Source organism: Mirounga leonina, unplaced genomic scaffold (assembly GCF_011800145.1).
Source record: "Mirounga leonina isolate KUSES-001 unplaced genomic scaffold, KU_Mleo_1.0 Mir_200, whole genome shotgun sequence".
NCBI lineage: Eukaryota > Metazoa > Chordata > Mammalia > Carnivora > Phocidae > Mirounga > Mirounga leonina.
The window spans coordinates 23512953-23530318 of NW_023270503.1; the positions used below are offsets into that span (position 1 = coordinate 23512953).

The following is a 17366-nucleotide window of genomic DNA, read 5'->3' on the forward strand; positions in this document are numbered from 1 at the left end:
TCCATCCATCCATTTCTCCCTCCCTCCTTTTCATCCTTCCTTTCCTGTACTTTATTAAGGTATGATTTATATACATAAAATGCACTAATCTTAAGTGTTACAACTGTATGACTTTAATATAGGTATACACCTGTGTGACTACCACCCAGATGAAGATATAAACATTTCCATCAAAATGGAAACCTGGAAGGTTTCCTTTCCAGTCAGAAACCCTCCCCAGAGACAACTGCTATTCTGACTTCTATCATCATGGGGTAGTGTTGCTGTCAGTATGATCTCTTTTGTGTCTGTCTTCAACATCATATTTTTGCGATTTATTCATGTAAAATGTAACACAAGGTTTAAAATAAGTTCTAAACAAACTGAAAGTCATTTTTCCCCACTAAGTTACTTCTATTTAATTGGTATGAAAATAGACAAGATTTCCATGAAGGCTTCCATTATTAGGGGTCAGAAAAATGAAACACCGAAGTTTTAGAGGTTTAATTTTAGTGAGACATTTAAGAGTATCAGTTCTATCTTATCCTTTTTGCAAAATAGTATTCCATTGTGTGAATATTCCATAATTTGTTTATCCATGTTTCTGCTGATGGTCATTGAGTTGTTCAGTTTGGGGGCTATTATGAATACAGCTGCTATGAGCATTCTTGTATAACTTGTTTTGTGAACATAAGCACTCATTTTTCTTGGATAAATATCTAGGAATAGAATTACTGGTCAGTCATAGGGTAGGTAAATGTCTAATTTTATTAGAAACTCCAGTTTCCCAAAGTGATTATACTTACTTTACACTCCTTCCAGCAGTGTATGAGAGTTCTCAGGGATATATTTTTATTGTGGAATGTTTGCATAACATAGAAATATATAGACTACTTGATTTCTTTAAAAACATAATAGTGTTGTATACTTTTCCATGTGAATCTATCTATCCATGTATGTATATAAATTGCCGCATGGTGTTTCAAAATTTATTTATTCTCCTATTGATGGATGTTTAGGTTGTTTCCAACTTTTTTTTCATATTTCCACAATGCTGTAGAGAACATATGTATATGTGCATCTTTGTGTACACGTGCAAATATTTCTGTAGGATAAGTTTTTAGGCACTCAAATGGAGATTGCAAACATGTTAATCCTAGAATTTTAGTTTGGCCACTAGTTAAAACTTAATCTAAAGTACTCTCTGTGTTTTAGTTTCTGGTTTTTGTTCTGTCTGTGCTGTGAATATACAGGTATTGTATGAGAATTAAATGAGAATTAAAAATATAAACACCACACACTTCTTGGGTCATGGGGCAGAAACAATCAGCAGGTTGAAGCAAACCACAACCAGAACATGCTGGTAATTTCTCTATTGTATGTGGACAACTTTCCACAAGTCAAAACAAAGCTGGTGGGTATGATTTTGGCCTTGCCAATAAATTTACCTCTTAACAAAGGGCAAAAAAAATATATGCCTTAAGGATTGCAATGAAATGCCAGATCAAAAATGTAATGCAAGGTTTAAAATAAGTTCTAAACAAACTGAAAATCATTTTTCCCCACTAAGTTACTTTTATTTAATTGGTATGAAAATAGATAAGGTTTCCATGAAGGCTTCCATTATTAGGGTAGGAAAAATGAAACACTGAAGTTTTAGAGGTTTAATTTTAGTGAGACATTTAAGAGTGACTGCCGAAATCCTAAAGGTCTGGTATGTTTAGTGTACCTGTGACAGGGAATCAGGAATTTTTTTTGTTTCTACCAGAAGCTGTCAGTGAGACTTGTAGAAGTTGGATTAGCAACCAGGCTGGTTTCTTCTGTAAAATGGGAATATGTAACTTAAAGGAATAGTTGTGATAATTTATTTAATGTAAAGAATACCCAGAGATCTTAGTAGTAAAAAATGTGACCCATAAGATATCATTGTCTTCCAAATAAACAAAAGAGTAGCCTTGTAAATGGACAAGGTCAGATACTTGTAGAATGTCAGAAACTTTCACTTGTCTACAGAACCTAGTGGTTTTGAATGCAAACTGCCAAGAATCTTTTTAGTTGGCCTTAGATCCTGCAGCAGTTTTTCCCAGCGGTGTGAGGATCATTTTATGCCTACAGTGTTCCATATACCCTCTGTTCCCTTGTCCTTCTGTCTTCTTTTCCTGTTTTCTTTTCCTACTCTGACTTGCTGGAGTAGATGTAAGCTGCTTAGAAGCTGAGGGAATTTATGTTTTAGGGCAGCTATGAATAATAAAAGGAAGATATATCTTTGCCAGAGCTGAATTTATCTTATAAATATGGTACTTAAAATCATCATATATTACTTCAGTACAAAATACTGTATATTGTTACAAGGCTGCCTTCCAGAGTAATCTTTCACCACTGTCCCTCTCACCTCTAACCTTCATGTTCTGCCATCTAAGTTGAAATTCTTTCAGTCTCCCCAAATGAACTGAGATCTGTCACCTCAGGACCTTTGCACATGATGTTCCCATGCTTGTGCCATTCTTTCCTAGTTCCAACTCTGCACCTGCTCCCATCCAAAACATACATACTTGGCCTGCTAATTTGGGAATTCCAGATAAAAGGTCAGTTCTCTAAGAGTCTCCCCTGACTTACTTTCCTCTCTAGACAAGGTGCCTCTACCATGGGCCTGTGCCTCCCTTACTTTTCTTATTAAAACTCCTATCACAATGTATTTTAATAGCCTGTTTAAGCCTGTATTCTTTGCTAGACTGTCAACTCTTACAATAGAGTTTAGGTCTATCTTATTCACGTTTTTCAGTACTTACATGTATTAAGTATTCCATAAATATTTGTTGAAGAATGAAGACATTTAGGGAAAAGTGGCATTGTTGATGGTATGTTTCTGATTTTGTCTTTTCTCTTTGATGTGAAGACATTTACACCATGTGGTTCATATTGCTCACTTACCAGCTGCAGGCAATGATGTGCAGGCCCTGTAACATCGAGTATTCTATATGATGAAACCTGTGGTGTCAGAGGTGCCTCAGGAATGTTCTTACGCAGTGGTGTTTTTCACACTGGGTTTTGCAATTGCAGGAGCCTAAGGCATCCTATTGTGGCAGGATGTGATGTTTATAGAAGAGTTCTTGTTTGTAAAAAGTTGATTGCTTAACAGAAGACCTACAGATACCTCGGTTAAATATGGAAAATGATATGTTGAGAGACCTTTTAAAATGTCTTTCCTGTTCAGTGGTGGGTGGTGTGTTTCTGAGTAGGGTTGCTCGGGCACCTTCAGGTCATAATCACAATAAGCAGCAGCATCTTCTAAATTGAAAGATTAATGTATTATATATTGAGCTGTAATTTTCTTTCCTTAGTATCTTTATCAAGTTGTGATGCCAGGGTCATGCTGGCTTCATAAAATGAGTAGGCAAGTGTGTATAATACTGGAAATATAATATAGCCCTTGTTTTTAACTTGTTTATATTTTTCTTATTTATACCCTTGTTCATCTAATAAGGTGTGGATGTAAATTTGGATCTGATTTTTAAAAAATATTTTATTTATTTATTTGACAGAGAGAAAGAGAGAGAGCGCGCACGAGCAGGGGGAGCCGCAGGCAGAGGGAGAGGGAGAAGCAGACTCCCCGCTGAGCAGGGAGCCCGATGCGGGACTGGATCCCAGGACCCTGGGATTATGACCTGAGCAGAAGGCAGATGCTTAACCATCTGAGCCACCCAGGCGCCCCCCTAGATCTGATTTTTAAAAAACAGATGAGACAGGGGCGCCTGGGTGGCTCAGTCGGTTAAGCATCTGCCTTAAGCTCAGGTCATGATCCCAGGGTCCTGGGATCCAGCCCCGCATCGGGCTTCCTGCTCAGCGGGGAGTCTGCTTCTCCCTCTCCCACTTCCCCTGCTTGTGTTCCCTCTCTCGCTGTCTCTCTCTCTGTCAAAAAATAAATTAAATTAAAAAAAAAAAAAACAGATAAGACAGACAGCAGAGGTTGTCTTCTTGTTATTTTATTCCTGAGTAGCTGATTTTTGCATGTGAAGGAATGGGTACTTAAATTAACATGTGAACACCTAAAGCATTTGGGAAGAAAGCCTTTCAAAAAAGTAATTTGAAGTGAAACTTAAGAAGTAAACTCATAATAAAAATATCAGTCTTTTCTTAGTGATATCATTGGGGGATGAATATATCCTGTTGATGTTCTTTTAACAATTTTAGTATATACAGATATAATTACATAGAATATTATACTTATAAGAATATAGTAAGGAGGGTAAAAGTACAAAATACAATATAGTTGATCCCTGAACAGTGTGTGGGTTAGGGCTACCTGCTCCCCTCCCCTCCTCCCATAGTTGAAAATCCTCATATAACTTTTGATTCCCCCCAAACTTAACTACTAGTAGTCTGCTGTTGACCAGAGCCTTACCCATAACATAAACAGTTGATTAACACAAATTTTGTATGCTACATGCATTATATACTGCATTTTTACAATAAAGTAGGCTAGAGAAAAGAAAATGTTATTAGAAAATCATAAGGAAAATACATTTATAGTACCATACTGTATGTATTAAAAAAAAATCTGTATATAAGTGGACCAGTGCAGTTCAAACCCATGTTGTTCAGGGGTCAACTGTATATATTTATCATCTATAGGAATAAAGCATACACTGTAACCACCTATCTCTGACAGGATCTTCCTAATTCCCTACTTTCTGTCTGTCCAGGCTGGCCCGGTCTCCTGCTCACAACCAGCTCAGCCCACTACCACTAAGTGAAACACAGATGAACAACAAAAATTTAAGTCTATATGAACCATGAGAGACTATGGACTCTGAGAAACAAACTGAGGATTTTAGAGGGGAGGTGGGTGGAGGGATGGGTTGGCCCGGTGTTGGGTATTAAGGAGGGCACGTATTGCATGGAGCACTGGGTGTTATATGCAAACAATGAATCATGGAACACTACATCAAAAACTAATGATGTAATGTATGGTGACTAACATAACATAATAAAATAAAATTTAAAAAAATTGAAGTCTATAGATCCAAAGTATGAGTAGAATTACTCTGTGCTTACATAGTGACTTTCATTTTACTTATTTTTTTCATACTCTAAAACACGTATTTTAGAATATTTAGAAAACAGAAAAGTATGAAGAAGATGATAAAAGTGGATTGTAATTCTACTGTCTAGAGATGATCATTGTTCATATTTTGGTGTTTATCGTAGTACGTGACTGGCCTCTAGGAAGGACTCAATAAATATTGAGTTAGTGAATGAATTTTTTTAAAAGATTTATTTATTTATTTATTTTAGGGTGCCTGGGTGGCTCAGTTGGTTAAGCATCTGACACTTGATTTTGGCTCTCGTCACGATCTCAGGGTAGTGGGATCAAGCCCTGTATTGGACTCTGTGCTTGGTGTGGAGTCCGCTTGAGATTCTCTCTCTCCCTCTCCCCTTTAACCTGCTCACATGTGCACTCTCTCTGTTTCTAAATAAATAACACCTTTAAAAAAATTCATTGAAGATTTATTTATTTGAGAGAAAGAGTGTGTGAGTAGGGGGAGGGGCAGAAGGAGAGAGAGAATCTCAAGCAGACTCCTCACTGAGTGTGAAGCCCAACATGGGGCTCAGTCCCACGACCCTGAGATCATGACCTGAGCCAAAATCAAGAACCAATTCTCAACCGACTGAGCCACCCAGACGCCACTGGATTGGCTTCTTTGATTTAGTAATATGTACTTAAGATTTCCCCATATCTTTTCATGGCTTGATAGCTCATTTCTTGTTAGTGGTAAATAGTATTCCACTGTCTAGATGTTTATTTATCCATTCACGTACAGACAGACATCTTGGTTGCTTCCAAGTTTTGGCAATTATAAATTTTTGTGTGGACAACATTTTCAACTCAATTGCGTAAATACTTAGGAGTGTGATTGCTGGATCTTATGGTAAGACTTGTTTAGTTTGTAAGAAACTCCCAAATGTCTTCCAAAGTGGCTGTACAATTTTGCATTTCCATTAGCAGTGAATCAAAGTTCCAGTTGCTCCACATCCTTGCCAGCCTCTAGTTCTGTCAGTATTTTTTGAATTTAGCTGTTCTAATAGGTGTGTAGTGATTTCTTATTGTTTTAATTTGTAATTCCCTAATGTTATATAATGCATCTTTTCATATGCTTATTCGTCATCTGTATATCATTTCTGGTGAGGTATCTGCTCAGATCTTTTGTCCACTTTCAAATTGGATTGTTTATTTTCTTATTGTTGAGTTTTAAGAGTTCTTTTTAGGGGTACCTGGGTGGCTCAGTCAGTTAAGCGTCTGCCTATGGCTCAGGTCATGATCTCAGGGTCCTGGGATCGAACCCCATGTCAGGCTCCCTGCTCAACTGGGAGTCTGCTTCTCCCTCTCACTCTCCCTCTGTGCTTTCTCTCTCTCTCTCAAATGAATAAAATCTTTAAAAATAAAAAGAGTTCTTTGTATATTTTAGTTCCAGTCCTTTATCAGTTGTATGTTTTGCAAAGATTTTCTACCAGTCTGAGGTTTGTCTTTTCATTCTCTTCATGTTGTCTTTTGCAGAACAGAAGTTTTCCATTTTAATGAAGTCTAACATCAATTATTTCTTTCATGGACCATGCTTTTGGTGTTATATCTAAAAGCTTATTGCCAAACACAAGGCATCTACATTTTCTCCTATGTTATCTTCTAAGGTTTTATAGTTCTATGCTTTACATTTAGGTCTGTGATCCACTTTGCATTAATTTTTGTGAAAGGTGTAAAGATCTGTGTCTTTTTTTTTCTTTTTGCAAATGGATGTCCAGTTGTTCTAGCACCATTTGTTAAAAGACTATCCCCTCGGGACACCTGGGTGGCTCAGTTAGTTAAGCAGCTGCCTTTGGCTCAGGTCATGATCCCAGGGTCCTGGGATCGAGTCCCACATTGGGCTCCCTGCTCAGCGGGGAGCCTGCTTCTCCCTCTCCCTCTGCCTGCCTCTCTGCTTATTTTTGCTCTCTATCTCTGTCAAATAAATAAATACAATCTTTAAAAAAAAAAGACTATCCTCTCTCCATTGAATTGCCTTTACTCCTTTGTCACAGATCAGTTGACTCCATGTGGGTCTGTTTCTAGGCTCTCTGTTCTGTTCCATTGATGTATGTGTCCTATTTTTCAACAAAGTCCTCTGTCTTGATCACCACAGCATTACAGCAAGTCTTGAAGTTGAGTAAAGTCAGTCCTCCAGTTTTCTTCCTCTTTCTCCTTCTCTTCCTCCTTCTTTTTCAGTATTGTGTTAAAAATACACTGTGAGAATTTTCTGAATTCCTTAAAATTTCATGATGAATATTATGCTTAAATGGCTATATATTTTTTATATGGATCTATAATATAACCAATAACCAATGTTGAATGTAAAAACCTCAGAATATTTGATATCTTATTTTTGTAAATGAAGATAAAAAGGTCATGTTAGCAGAGAATAAAATCTATAAGAATGGTGGAATTGCAAGTAATTGCAATTTTCTTCCTTATGTCAATTTTTGTATTTTCCAAATTTTCTACAATGAGCAGCAATACTTTCTTTATTTTTTAAGAATTTATTTATTTATTTTAGAGAGAGAAAGAAAGCAGGGGGAAGAGGGAGAGATTCCCAAGCGGACTGACTCCCTGCTGACCATAGAGCTCCACATGGGGCTCGATGTCATGACCCTGAGATCATGACCTGAGCTGAAATCAAGAGCTGGGCACTTAACTGACTGAGCCACCCAAGTGCCCCAGCAATACCTTTTTTATTAGACAGAAAGGTAAAATATGTTTGTGTTTGTTTTCTAAAGTCTGAGAAATCTCTTTTTTTTTTTTTGTTTTCCTCTATCAGTCTATCTGAATACTTTAATGGTTGCATGGGCTCCCTGCTCAGCGGGGAGCCTGCTTCTCCCTCTCCCTTTGCCCCTGCTCCTTCTTTTTCTCTCTCTCTCTCTCTCAAATAAATAAATAAATAAAATCTTAAAAAAAAAAAAGAGGTTGATTGCTTAACAGAAAACCCATCGGATAGAGTGGTAAGCTTGGTTAAATGAGGGAGGTAATATACTGAGGGACCTTTTAAATTCTCTTTCCTGTTCAGTGGTGAGTAGTGTGTTCAGATCACATTCACTGTGAATAGCATTATCTTCTGAAGGGCGAATGTATTATATACTGATCAATTTTCTTCTCTTAATATCTTTAGCAAGTTTAAGTATCAGAATTATGCTGGTTTTATAAAACGAACTGGAAAGTGTTCACCCTAATCTTTTTTCTGTAAGAGTTTGCACAAGATTGGTATTATTTCTACTTTAAATGTTTGATAGAATTAACTTGTGAAATCATCTGGGCCTGACTTTTCTTTCTAGAAAGGTTTTTTAAAACTATGCATTCAATTTCTTTTATAGATACAGGGCTATTTGGATTTTGTATTTCATCTTGTATACCCTTTGGTAAATTGTACTTTTCAAGAAGTTTGTCAGTTTAATATAAGTTGTCAAATTTATTGGCAAAAAGATGTTGATAATATTCCCTTATTATTCTTTTAACTTCTGTGAGATTTTTCTTAATATCCCTTCTTCATTCCTGATATTGGTAATTTGTGTTTCCCTTTTTTCCTTTGATGGATCTTGATAAACCTGTTAGGGGTTCATCAAATTTACTGGTCTTTTAAAAAAAACAGCCGATGTTTCTTCTGCTTTCTAAATTGATTTCTGCCCTTATCTTTATTATTTTCATTTTCTACTTGGGATTTAATCTACTTTTATTTTTCTATTTTCTTAAGGCGAAAACTTAGATCATTGATTTTAAAACTTCCTTCTTCTCTAACATGAACATTTAAAACTATACATTTGGGCGCCTGGGTGGCTCAGTTGGTTGGGCGACTGCCTTTGGCTCAGGTCATGATCCTGGAGTCCCGGGATCGAGTCCCGCATTGGGCTCCTTGCTCAGCGGGGAGTCTGCTTCTCCCTCTGACCCTCCCCCCTCTCATCCTCTCTCTCTCTCTATCTCATTATCTCTCAAATGAATAAATAAAATCTTTAAAAAATAAAAAAAATAAAAAAATAAAAAAACTATACATTTCCCTGAAGCACAAGAATCTATAAATCTTATAAATTTATATATGTTGTATTTTATAGTTATTCAGTTTGAAATATTCAGTTTATTCAAAGAAGGCTATTTCTTCTTTGGTTTATATTATTTCAAATTGTGGAGGTTTTTTAGATATCTCTTTACTAATTTCTAACTTAATTCTTTTGTAGTCAAGGAACATATTCTGCAAGGTTTTAGACTTTTGGCACTTTTTAAGACTTATTTTATGGCTCAGAATAAGGTATATTTTGGTGAGCATTCCTTGTGCATTTAAAAAAAATGTATATTCTGCAGTTGCTGGATATATCATCCTATGGATGTCAATTAGGTCAAAGTGGTTGATAGTGTTGTTCAGGTTCTCTATCTCCTTAGTGATTATTTGTCTAGTTGTTCTTTTAGTTTCTGAAAGAGGTGGTAAAATTCCCAACTATGATTGTAGACATGTCTTTTCCTCACTTTAGTCCTGTAGGAGTTTGCTTCAACTATTTTGTAGTTCTATTGTTATGTGTGTATACATCTATGATTATATTTTCCTTATGACTTGGCCCTTTTATCATAATGAATTATCCCTCTTTATCTCTGGTAACACTCCTGTCTTGAAGTCTACTTTGTCTGACATTAAAATAGCCATCCTTATGCTGGCTGTTTCTATGTCACTTCCATTCTTTTATTTTTAGCCATCTGTGTCTTTATATTTGAAGTATGTTTTTTGTAGACAGCATATAATTTCATTTTTATTCTGTCAAACATTCTCTATTTTTTTTTTTAAGTAGGCTTCATGCTGGGCATGTGGAGGCCAGTGTAGGGCTTGAACTCAAGACCCTGAGATCGAGACCTGAGCTGAGATCAAGAGTCCTACGCTTAACTGATTGAGCCACCCAGGCACCCCAAACATTCTCTGCTTTTTAATTGGAGTGTTTAGTTCATTTACATCTAATATAACTATTGTTATGAGTGGATTTAGGGTCTACCATTTACTTTTTCCAATTGTCACATTTTTTAGTTACACTTGCCTTGTTAAAAATTAATCAAATGCTTTTTAGTATTCCATTTTAATTTCTCTATTTTTAAAAACTGTACCTCAGGGCAGCTGGGTGGCTCAGTCATTAAGCGTCTGCCTTCGGCTCAGGTCATGATCCCAGGGTCCCGGATTGGGTTCTCTGCTTGTCAGGAAGCCTGCTTCTCCCTCTCCCACTCCCCCTGCTTGTATTCCCTGTCTTGCTGTCTCTCTCTCTGTCAAATAAATAAATAAAAATTTAAAAAATAAATAAATAAAAATAAAAACTGTACCTCTTTCTTTTGTTTGTTACATTTACTCCAGTGATTACAATATCCTAAACTTGTCACAGTCTACTTAGAGTTAATATTATACCACTAAATGGGTTCCATTTACCCACCTCCCCATCCTCTATTCTATTGTTGCCATATATTTTACAAACACGTATGTTATAAACTACAAAATGTAGTATTTATCTGTGCTTTAAATTGTCAGTTATCTTTTTTTTTTTAAAGATTTTATTTATTTATTTGACAGAAACACAGCGAGAGAGGGAACACAAGCAGGGGGAGTGAGAGAAGGAGAAGCAGGCTTCCCTCTGAGCAGAGAGCCCAATGCGGGGCTCTATCCCAGGACCCTGGGATCATGACCTGAGCTGAAGGCAGATGCTTAACCAACTGAGCCACCAACCAACTGAGCCACCTAGGCGCCCCATCCTTTAGATTTCTTTTAGTGCAGGTTTCCTAGCAAAAAATTTTCTCCTCTTTTACTTATCATAGAAAATGTCTTTATTTTGCCTTCACATTTTGATGACTGCTGTCACTGGATATAGAATTCTGGATTGACAGGGTTTTTTTCTTTTTCTTTTCTGCACTTTAAAGGTGTCATTCCAGTGTCTTCTGGCCTCCTTTATTTTTGATGAAAAGTCACTCTTATTCCTATCCTTATTCTCCTATATGTAATGGGTCATTTTCTCTGTCTTCTTTGAAATTTATCTCTTTATCTTTGGTTTTCAGCAGTATGACTATAATGTGCCTACATTTAGTTTTCTTTATATTTATCCTACTTGACATCACTGAGCTTCTTGAATATGTAATTGGTATTTTTTACCAAACTTGGGAAATTTTTAGCTCTTATTTCTTCTGATTTTTTTTTTTTTTTGACCCATTCTCTTTCTGCTCTTCTGGAACACCAAAAAAGTGAAAGTAATGAAAGTAATGGCATTTGGTGTTGTCCCACATTCCACGAAGCTTTGCCTGAGGGTACTCCTCAGCTACTTCCACCATATGTGGTCTGGATGTACCCTTAGATGAAAAGCTATAAAAATGCAAGTTTCACTCTGCAGTTCCTTTCTTTCAGGGATCAAATTCCTGTCAATTTCTGCCTGCTTTTGGCTACTGTTTGGTGCCTTAAAATTGTTGTTTTTAAATATTTTGTTGACAATTCCTATCTGTACAAAATTTAGTCCAACACAAGTTATTCTGTTATACCCAAAAAGCTATTGATTTTTAAAATACTTACCTTCTGGCACCCTAAGAAATTCTTACAATTTCTAAAATTTTTCAAATTTATAGTTTTAAGCTTGTGTATATTTGATTATAATATCTGCACATAATGACAATTTTTTTCCTTCTTAGGCTTCTTTTTCTCCAGAACAATATTAATTAATAGTGGGAGTAGTTGACAAACTAATCTCGTTCTTTAATGATAATGACTTTAGTTTTTCAGGCATAAATGTAATATATATCTCTCTTAGGTTAAGAAGGTATTCTTTTACTTCTATTTCATACAGTTTTGTCACAAATAGATAATAAATATCATCAGGTGAGGTTTTTGCCATTTATCAACCTACTTGTATAGTAAACTACTAAATGATTAAAGAAGCATTCACTTCTTTTTTTTTTTTAAGATTTTATTTATTTATTTGTCAGAGAGAGAGAGCACACACAAGCAGGGGCATAGCAGCCAGAGGGCAAGCAGCCATAGCAGCTTCAATCCTAAGAAGCATTCTCGGGGTACCTGGGTAGCTCAGTCGTTAAGCGTCTGCCTTCGGCTCAGGTCATGATCCCAGGGTCCTGGGATCGAGCCCTGCATCGGGCTCCCTGCTCAGCTGGGAGTCTGCTTCTCCCTCTCCCTCTCCCCCTGCTTGGGTTCCCTCTTTCGCTGTGTCTCTCTCTGTCAAATAAATAAATAAAAATTAAAAAAAAAAAAGCATTCTCTTCTGTGCACTGAGATAATTTATGTCGAATGAGAATGATTTATTACTTAAAAGTTTGAAAGACATCTATACAACTATATGAATCTGAACTTTTTTTTTTTTTTTTAACAATTTGACGAACTTTTCTTCTTTTTCCCTGGTTATTAGCTTGTTTGGGATTCAGGTTTTCCATTTCTCAATTCAGTTTTAGAAATCTGTATTTTTCTCAGAAATTGTTTCACTGCAGTTTTCAAATTTATTTGCATGGCATTTTATTTTGTTTACATAGGCCCTTCTTTTTGAAAATAACCTTTCTAAGGGGAAAAATGATACCTAATATCATAAAAGGCAGATTACATAAAAGCACAAAGAAGAAAATTAAAATAACTTGTAATCTCACCAACTTTATAAAATGTTTCATTATCTTATTAAGATTCCTATGTTTGTTATTGCTCCCTTTTAGTCTGCTTCATTTCTGTATATTTGTGCTTTCTTTCCCTTTTCCTTGATTATATATGCTAATGCTTTTTCAACTTATTGGATTTCCCCCTCACCTCTGAAAATTCCCAGCTGTTAAACACTTCTTTAGCATTTACACATTTTTTTTTTCACTGCTTTTAAGGTCAGTGGTTTTTAACCACTAAGATGTACAATGGAACCCTTTTCAAAATTAAAGTCTCACATGAGATTGCAGTGTATAAATAGATAAAAGCCAAGTGCTTGTGATTAAGGCATAGGGGAGGGAGGGAGTTGCCCAGAGTCCCTCTCATTTGACCTGCCCCTGCTCTTTCTCTTCCTTATCAGAGGGTTGTGACTCCAGAGAGCCCTGTTAGCCACTGTTCTGACTTATTAATTCTGCTTTTATCTTTATTGTTTCCTTCTTCCTATTTTCCATAGGCTTGTTTTATTGCTCTTTTCTGATTTCTTGAGTTTGGTGCTTTTTTCTTATTTAATAGTGGAAACATTTAAGTCTATGAATTTGTCAGTACAATGCTGGTTACATCCTACAATATTTTATTCAGGCTATTTTCTCAGTAGGTTGAAATTGTCGTTTTGCGTTTCCTCTCTGACCCATGACGTGTAGGAGTGTGTTTTCAATGTCTAGGTGTGGAGGGGTTTGTTTACTCTTTTTAATATTAAGTTCTGGTTTTATTTTATTCTTGAACACAGAATTTTTCCTTTAAAACTCTGTAAAACTTTCATCTTCTGATGCTTATTTTGTGGAGAGGCCATTTTGACTCTGTTGTTTTGTAAAAAACTTATTTTTTTTTTGTCTGAGTCCTTGAGGGATGTTTTCATTTTCCTTCAATTTTGAAAGTTCAGAAAGGTATGTACAGATATTGTTTGTCCTTCCTTTCTCCCTCCCTCCCTCCCTTCCTTCCTTTTTTCTTCTCTTCTCTTTTCTTTCTTTCTCCCTCTCTCTCTTTCCTTCTTTCATTTTTAACAACTTCATTGAGATATAGTTCATATATCATTCAACCTACCCTTTAAAGCGTACAATTCAATGGCTTTTAGTATACTCACAGAATTGTGCAGTTATCACCACAATAAATTTTAGAACATTTTCATCATCCCAAAAGAAAACTTGAACTCCTTAGCCTTCACTCCCCAGTCCCCCTCCTTCCTGCAGCTGTAGGCATCCACTAATCTACTTTCTGTTTCTATAGATTTGCCTATTCTGTATATTTCATGTAAATTGATTTATACAATATGTGGTCCTATGACTAGTTTCTTTCACTTACCATAACAATTTCAGAGATTCACCCATATTGTAGCATGTATCAATATTTCATTTCTTTTTTTTTTTTTTAAAGATTTTATTTATTTATTTGAGAGAGAGAGAATGAGAGACAGAGAGCATGAGAGGGAGGAGGGTCAGAGGGAGAAGCAGACTCCCTGAGGAGCAGGGAGCCGGATGCGGGACTCGATCCCGGGACTCCAGGATCATGACCTGAGCCGAAGGCAGTCGCTTAACCAACTGAGCCACCCAGGCGCCCTTCATTTCTTTTTATTGGTGAATAATATTCCATTGTATAGATATATCACATTTTATTTGTCCATTCATCAGTTGATGGACACTTGTGTTCTTTCCCAAGTGAGAGAGAACATACTGGCTATTAAGAATAATGCTATGAATATTTGTTTTCATTTCTCTTGGGTATATATCTAGTAGTAGAATTACTGGGTCATATGGTAACTTTCTGTTTAGCCTTTTGAGGAACCGCAAGACTGTTTTACAAAGCAGCGACACCATTTTACATTCCCAGCAATAAAATATGAGGGTCCCAATTTCTACAGCATTCATTTTTGTCCATATTTTTGACTGTAGCCATCCTAAGGAGTGTGAAGTGGTATCTCATTGTGGTTTGGGTTTGCATTTCCCTGATGACAACTGATGTTGAGCATCCTCTCATGTGCTTATTGGCCATTTGTATATTCTCTTTGGGTAAATGTCTGTTCAGATCCTTTGCTCATTTTAAAATTGAATTGTTTGTTTTTTTATTGTTGAGTTGTAAGAGTTCTCTATATATTCTACGTATAAGTCTCTTATCAGCTGTATGATTTGCAATTTTCTCCTGTGGGTTGTCTTTTCATTTTCTTGATGACATCCTTTGAAGCACAAGTTTTTAATTTTTTGATGTCCAATTTATTTTTTCTTTTGTTGCTTGTTCTTTTGGGATCACATATAAGACACTTACCTAATTTTGGAAATATTACCTAATGCAAGGTCACAAGGATTTATGCTTGTTCTCTTCTAGGAATTTTATAGTTTCACATTTTACATTTAGGTCTTTGATGCATTTTGCATTAGTTTTTGTGTACTGTGTGAGGTAGGGATCCAACTTCAGTTTTTTATATGTGGATATTCAGTAGTTCCAGCACCATTTGTTGAAAAAACTATTTTTTTTCCTATTGAATTGTCTTGGCATCCTTGTCAAAAATTTATTGACTATAAATGTGAAGGCCTATTTCTGAAGTTTCAGTTTTATTCCTTTGATTTATGTGTCTGTCTTTATGCTGGTACTGTATTGTCTTGATTACTATAATTTTGTAGTAAGTTTTGAAATCAGAAAATGTGAATCCTGGAGCGCCTGGGTGGCTCAGTCAGTTAAGCGTCTGCCTTCCGCTCAGGTCATGATCCCGGGGTCCTGGGATTGAGCCCCTCATTGGGCTCCCTGCTCAGCAGGGAGTCTGCTTCTCCCTCTCCCTCTATCCTTCTCTCCCCCACCCCCGCTTGTGCTGTCGCTCTCTCACCCGCTCTCTCTCTCAAATAAATAAAATCTTAGAAAAAAGAAAATGTGAATCCTCCAGCATTGTTCTTCTTTTTCAAAATTGTTCTGGCTATTCTGGGTCCCTTGAGTTTTCAAATGAATTTTAGGATTAGTTTATCAATTTCTGCAAAAAAGCCAATTGAGATTTTTATAGGGATTCCATTAAATCTTTAGATCAGTTTGGGGAATATTGCCATCTTAACAATAGTAAGTCTTTTTGTCTATGAACATGGATGTCTTTCCATTTGTTTAGATCTTCAATTTTTTTCAACAATTTTTTTTGCTATTTTCAGAGTTTAAGTCTTGCACTGCTTCTGTTAAATTTATTTCTAAGTATTTAATTCTGTTTCATGCTATCTTTTTTTTTTTTTTAAAGATTTTATTTATTTATTTGACAGAGAGAGACACAGCGAGAGAGGGAACACAAGCAGGGGGAGTGGGAGAGGGAGAAGCAGGCTTCCCACTGAGCAGGGAGCCCGATGCGGGGCTCGATCCCAGGACCCTGGGATCATGACCTGAGCCGAAGGCAGACGCTTAACGATTGAGCCACCCAGGTGCCCCTGTTTTATGCTATCCTAAGTGGAATTTTTCTAATTTCATTTTTGTTTTGTTCATTGCTACTCTATAGAAAGATAGTTTTTGTTTATTAATCTGGTATCTTGCAAACTTACTGAATTTGTTTATTAGTTCTAGTAGTTGTTTAGTGGGTTCCTTAGAGTTTTCTTTATACAAGATCATGTAATCTTCAAGTAGAGATAGTTTCACTTCTTCCTTTCTAATCTCGACTATTTTAATTTCATTTTCTTGTGCAGTTGCCCTGACTGAGTATACATGGTGAGAGCAGATATCCTTATTTTATTTCTGATCTTAGGAACAGAGGGAAAGAATCAGTCTTTGACCATTAAGTATGATGTTAGCTGTGGGGTTTTCTTGTAGCGCTCTTTATCAGGCTGAGGGAGTTTCCTTCTCTTCCTAGTTTGTTGAGTATTTATTATCTTGAATTTTGTCAAATGCTTTTTTTGCCTCTATTGAGATGATCATGTGGTCCTTGTCCTTTATTATTAGGTGTATTATTACATTCATTGAATTTTGGGTAGCATTTATTTTTATCTTTTAATTCAACTTCCCATCTCCTCATTCTTTAGCCTTCAAGGAACCCATTAAATGACAAATGCAAGAAACATGATGTAAGCCTTGGAAGTTGATGGTGGCCCTCCATGAAATTTTTAATTTCCAAAACTTTATACCTCATCAAAAGCACTGGTGATGGCTATCTAGATTTTGTTGTTTTGGTGGTGTTGAATGGTATGAATGTAAATCAAATTTTTAACCATGCTTATGTAACCCAACTGTATAAATTCATAACATTATTTTGATAGCATATGTGACACAGTTGTGTATGGCAGGCACTGCTTTTGGAGGTGGGAAATTTTAACTGTGTCATTTATATACTTTGTAGGGATGATAACCCTTTTTTGCATAGTGAAGTATGTAGCTGGTATATCTGGCAATTGTAATCATTATCAATGTACTTTGTCTTTTTTTTTTTAAATTTTATTTATTTGACAGACAGAGAGAGACACAGTGAGAGAGGGAACACAAGCAGGGGGAGTGGGAGAGGGAGAAGCAGGCTTCCCGCGGAGCAGGGAGCCCGATGTGGGGCTCGATCCCAGGACCCCAGGATCATGACCTGAGCCGAAGGCAGACGCTTAACGACTGAGCCACCCAGGTGTCCCTGTACTTTGTCTTTGAAAGTATCTAGATGCCCCCCCATTTCTTTCAACATAACATGATTTGTTTCATATTATGTATTTCTATCATGTCCCTATTTTATAATGT

The 17366-nt window shown here is 36.3% G+C and overlaps 1 protein-coding gene across 1 annotated transcript in view; it reads left to right on the forward strand.

The window, feature by feature from the left end:
• The window catches only part of SKAP1 (src kinase associated phosphoprotein 1), a 278422-nt gene that overhangs the window by 10309 nt on the left and 250747 nt on the right, over positions 1 to 17366 (forward strand). The gene's annotated exons all lie outside the window — the stretch shown is intronic.